The following is a 6,069-nucleotide window of genomic DNA, read 5'->3' as shown; positions in this document are numbered from 1 at the left end:
AAAACACAAAAATTAGTTGCTAGCTTTACTTATTTGTCGTCTTGTTTGCTATATCAAAAACACAAAAAAATTAGTTTACTTGCATTTACTTTATCTAGTTTGCTTTATTTACTACTCACAAATAGCAACCCTCGAAGCATACTAAGTTGTGTGACTCACTTAGCACAAATAATAATGATTTCCTATGCACACCTATTGCTCCACTGCCACTACGACAGAATTCTTGAAATTAAACCTGCTTTACTTAATCTTGTCATGCGAGAGCAATTTTCCGGGGTGTTAGTTCTCGAATGATGCCGCCAGCCTCATCTCAATAATTTGTTGAACTATGTGAGATGCAAAAAGTATAAAGATGAAGATAGGACATTATAAAAATTGAAATTGTTCCCTTTCTCATTAAGAGGAAGAGCTAAAGATTGGTTGCTATCTCCTCGCCAAGAATAGTATTGATTATGCTAGCTTTTGGTACCGCGGGTACGATGGCGTGTAACTCACACGTTCGTTGGGAACCCCAAGAGGAAGGTATGATGCGCACAGCAGCAAGTTTTCCCTCGTAAAGAAACCAAGGTTTATCGAACCAGGAGGAGCCAAGAAGCACGTTGAAGGTTGATGGCGGCGGGATGTAGTGCGGCGCAACACCGCAGATTCCGGCGCCAACGTGGAACCCGCACAACACAACCAAAGTACTTTGCCCCAACGAAACAGAGGAGGTTGTCAATCTCACCGGCTTGCCGTAACAAAGGATTAACCGTATTGTGTGGAAGATGATTGTTTGCAAGAAAACAGAGAAACAAGTATTGCAAGTAGATTGTATGCGATGTAAAGAATAGGACCGGGGTCCACAATTCACTAGAGGTGTCTCTCCCATAAGATAAAAGCATGTTGGGTGAACAAATTACAGTCGGGCAATTGACAAATAGAGAGGGCATAACAATGCACATACATGTCATGATAAATATAGTGAGATTTAATTGGGCATTACGACAAAGTACATAGACCGCTATCCAAGCATGCATCTATGCCTAAAAAGTCCACCTTCAGTGTTATCATCCGAACCCCTTCCAAGCATTAAGTTGCAAAACAACGTACAATTGCATTAAGTATGGTGCGTAATGTAATCAATAACTACATCCTCGGACATAGCATCAATGTTTTATCCCTAGTGGCAACAAAGACATCCATAACCTTAGGGGTTTCTCGTCACTCCCCGCATTCACTGAGACATGAACCCACTATCGAGCATAAATACTCCCTCTTGGAGTTAATAGCGAAAACTTGGCCGAGCCTCTACTAATAACGGAGAGCATGCAAGATCTTAAACAACACATAGGTAATAACTTGATAATTAACATAACATAGTATTCTCTATCCATCGGATCCCGACAAACACAACATATAGCATTACAGTATAGATGATCTTGATCATGTTAGGCAGCTCACAAGATCCAACAATGAGGCACAATGAGGAGAAGACAACCATCTAGCTACCGCTATGGACCCATAGTCCAGGGGTGAACTACTCACTCATCACTCCGGAGGCGACCATGGCGGTGAAGAGTCCTCCGGGAGATGAATCCCCTCTCCGGCAGGTGCCGGAGGAGATCTCCGTAATCCCCCGAGATGGGATTGGCGGCGGCGGTGTCTCGCAAGGTTTTCCGTATCGTGGCTCTCGTACCGGGGGTTTCGCGACGGAGGCTATTTGTAGGCGGAAGGGCAGGTAAAGAGGCGGCACGAGGGGCCCACACCATAGGTCGGCGCGGCCGTGGCCTCGGGCCGCGCCGCCCTGGTGTTACGCCACCTCGTGGCCCCACTTCGACTCTCCTTCGGTCTTCCGGAAGCTTCGTGGCAAAATAGGACCCCGGGCGTTGATTTCGTCCAATTCCGAGAATATTTCGTTACTAGGATTTCTGAAACCAAAAACAGCAGTAAAACAAAGAATCGGCTCTTCGGCATCTTGTTAATATGTTAGTGCCGTAAAATGCATAAATACGACATATAAGTGTGTATAAAACATGTAGATATCATCAATAATGTAGCATGGAACATAAGAAATTATCGATACGTCGGAGACGTATCAGCATCCCCAAGCTTAGTTCTCGCTCGTCCCGAAGCGGTAAAACGATAACAAAGATAATTTCTGAAGTGACATGCCATCATAACCTTGATCATACTATTTGTAAACATATGTAATGAATGCAGCGATCAAAACAATGGTAATAACATGAGTAAACAAGTGAATCATAAAGCAAAGACTTTTCATGAATAGTACTTCAAGACAAGCATCAATAAGTCTTGCATAAGAGTTAACTCATAAAGCAATAAATCAAAGTAAAGGTATTGAAGCAACACAAAGGAAGATTAAGTTTCAGCGGTTGCTTTCAACTTGTAACATATATATCTCATGGATATTTGTCAACATAGAGTAGTATAATAAGTGCAATATGCAAGTATGTAGGAATCAATGCACAGTTCACACAAGTGTTTGCTTCTTGAGGTGGAGAGAAATAGGTGAACTGACTCAACATAAAAGTAAAAAGAATGGTCCTTCAAAGAGGAAAGCATCGATTGCTATATTTGTGCTAGAGCTTTTATTTTGAAAACATGAAACAATTTTGTCAACGGTAGTAATAAAGCATATGAGTTATGTAAATTATATCTTACAAGTTGCAAGCCTCATGCATAGTATACTAATAGTGCCCGCACCTTGTCCTAATTAGCTTGGACTATCGGATCATCACAATACACATGTTTTAACCAAGTGTCACAATGGGGTACCTCCATGCCGCCTGTACAAAGGTCTAAGGAGAAAGCTCGCATTTTGGATTTCTCGCTTTTGATTATTCTCAACTTAGACATCCATACCGGGACAACATGGACAAACAGATAATGGACTCCTCTTTAATGCATAAGCATGTAGCAACAATTATTATTCTCATATGAGATTGAGGATACATGTCCAAAACTGAAACTTCCACCATGAATCATGGCTTTAGTTAGCGGCCCAATGTTCTTCTCTAACAATATGCATGCTCCAACCATTAAGGTGGTAAATCTCTCTTACTTCGTACAAGACGGACATGCATAGCAACTCACATGATATTCAACAAAGAATAGTTGATGGCGTCCCCGTAAACATGGTTATCGCACAACAAGCAACTTAATAAAAGATAAAGTGCATAAGTACATATTCAATACCACAATAGTTTTTAAGCTATTTGTCCCATGAGCTATATATTGTAAAGGCGAATGATGGAATTTTAAAGGTAGCACTCAAACAATTTACTTTGGAATGGCGAAGAAATACCATGTAGTAGGTAGGTATGGTGGACACAAATGGCATAGTGGTTGGCTCAAGGATTTTGGATGCATGAGAAGTATTCCCTCTCGATACAAGGTTTAGGCTAGCAAGGTTATTTGAAACAAACACAAGGATGAACGGTGCAGCAAAACTCACATAAAAGACATATTGTAAACATTATAAGACTCTACACCGTCTTCCTTGTTGTTCAAAACTCAATACTAGATATTATCTAGACTTTAGAGAAACCAAATATGCAAACCAAATTAGCAAGCTCTAAGTGTTTCTTCATTAATGGGTGCAAAGTATATGATGCAAGAGCTTAAACATGAGCACAACAATTGCCAAGTATCAAATTATCCAAGACATTTAAGAATTACTACATGTAGCATTTTCCAATTCCAACCATATAACAATTTAACGAAGAAGAAACTTCGCCATGAATACTATGAGTAAAGCCTAAGGACATACTTGTCCATATGCTACAACGGAGCGTGTCTCTCTCCCATACGATGAATGCTAGGATCCATTTTATTCAAACAAAACAAAAACAAAAACAAACCGACGCTCCAAGCAAAGCACATAAGATGTGACGGAATAAAAATATAGTTTCAGGGGAGGAACCTGATAATGTTGTCGATGAAGAAGGGGATGCCTTGGGCATCCCCAAGCTTAGATGCTTGAGTCTTCTTAGAATATGCAGGGTGAACCACCGGGGCATCCCCAAGATTAGAGCTTTCACTCTCCTTGATCATATTGCATCATACTCCTCTCTTGATCCTTGAAAACTTCCTCCACACCAAACTCGAAACAACTCATTAGAGGGTTAGTGCACAATAAAAATTAACATGTTCAGAGGTGACACAATCATTCTTAACACTTCTGGACATTGCATAAAGCTACTGGACATTAATGGATCAAAGAAATTCATCCAACATAGCAAAAGAGGCAATGCGAAATAAAAGGCAGAATCTGTCAAAACGAAACAGTTCGTAAAGACGAATTTTAAAATGGCACCAGACTTGCTCAAATGAAAATTCCCAAATTGAATGAAAGTTGCGTACATATCTGAGGATCACTCACGTAAATTGGCTTAATATTCTGAGTTACCTACAGAGAATTAGACCCAGATTCGTGACAGCAAAGAAATCTGTTTCTGCGCAGTAATCCAAATCTAGTATGAACCTTACTATCAAAGACTTTACTTGGCACAACAAAACATAAAACTAAGATAAGGAGAGGTTGCTACAGTAGTAAACAACTTCCAAGACTCAAATATAAAACAAAAATACTGTAGTAAAAACATGGGTTGTCTCCCATAAGCGCTTTTCTTAACGCCTTTCAGCCTAGGCGCAGTAAAGTGTATATCAAGTGTTATCAAGAGATGATGAATCTTCAGCGGGGTTTGGAGTTTTCTCAACCATGCATAGTATATTGGATACATAAGTTTCAGCGGCTCCCTTTTCATTAGTCTTGGGCTTGCTACTCTCATCAAACAAATTTTCAGGAACAAGCCAAGCATAGTTATTTTCTAGCGCTTCATTCATCGCTAGGAGCTTACATGGTATCGGCGCTTTGATCTCCCCACCGTCATTAATATTATTAGTATACCTTATTCTCTCCATGTCCATCTTTTCAAGGATACTAGCAAAATTGGTATAAGAACCAAGCATCTTATATTTACTAAAGACCTTTCTAGCTTCTCTTGCTAAACCACCAAATTCTCTAAGAAGGGTTTCTAAAACAAAATCTTTCTTTTCCCCTTCTTCCATATCACCGAGTGTAAGAAACATGTGTTGGATTATAGGATTGAGATTAACAAATTTAGTTTCCAACATGCGAACTAAAGCAAGACAGCAGCAATTTCATAAGTAGGAGCAAGTTCTACCAAGTGTCTATCTTCAAAATCTTCAACGGTACTAACATGATTGAAAAATTCTTCTATATTGTTTCTCCCAACTATAGACCCACGTCCTACCGGTATGTCTTTTGTGGTAAAATTAAAAGGAAACATGATGAATCAAGTAAAGTAAATGCAAGTAACTAATTTTTTTTGTGTTTTTGATATAGAGTGCAAGACAGTAAATAAAGTAAAGCTAGCAACTAATTTTTTTGTGTTTTTAATATAATGCAGCAAACAAAGTAGTAAATAAAATAAAGCAAGACAAAAACAAAGTAAAGAGATTGGGAAGTGGAGACTCCCCTTGCAGCGTGTCTTGATCTCCCCGGCAACGGCGCCAGAAATTTAGCTTGATGGCGTGTAACTCACACGTTCGTTGGGAACCCCAAGAGGAAGGTATGATGCGCACAGCAGCAAGTTTTCCCTCGAAAGAAACCAAGGTTTATCGAACCAGGAGGAGCCAAGAAGCACGTTGAAGGTTGATGGCGGCGGGATGTAGTGCGGCGCAACACCGTAGATTCCGCGCCAACGTGGAACCCGCACAACACAACCAAAGTACTTTGCCCCAACGAAACAGCTGAGGTTATCAATCTCACCGGCTTGCCGTAACAAAGGATTAACCGTATTGTGTGGAAGATGATTGTTTGCAAGAAAACAGAAAAACAAGTATTGCAAGTAGATTGTATGCGATGTAAAGAATAGGACCGGGGTCCACAGCTCACTAGAGGTGTCTCTCCCATAAGATAAAAGCATGTTGGGTGAACAAATTACAGTCGGGCAATTGACAAATAGAGAGGGCATAACAATGCACATACATGTCATGATAAATATAGTGAGATTTAATTGGGCATTACGACAAAGTACATAGACC

The sequence above is a fragment of the Lolium rigidum genome, chromosome 3 (assembly GCF_022539505.1).
Source record: "Lolium rigidum isolate FL_2022 chromosome 3, APGP_CSIRO_Lrig_0.1, whole genome shotgun sequence".
NCBI classification, from domain to species: domain Eukaryota; kingdom Viridiplantae; phylum Streptophyta; class Magnoliopsida; order Poales; family Poaceae; genus Lolium; species Lolium rigidum.
The sequence above is the reverse complement of the archived record's forward strand: the minus strand, read 5'-3'. Positions refer to the sequence as shown.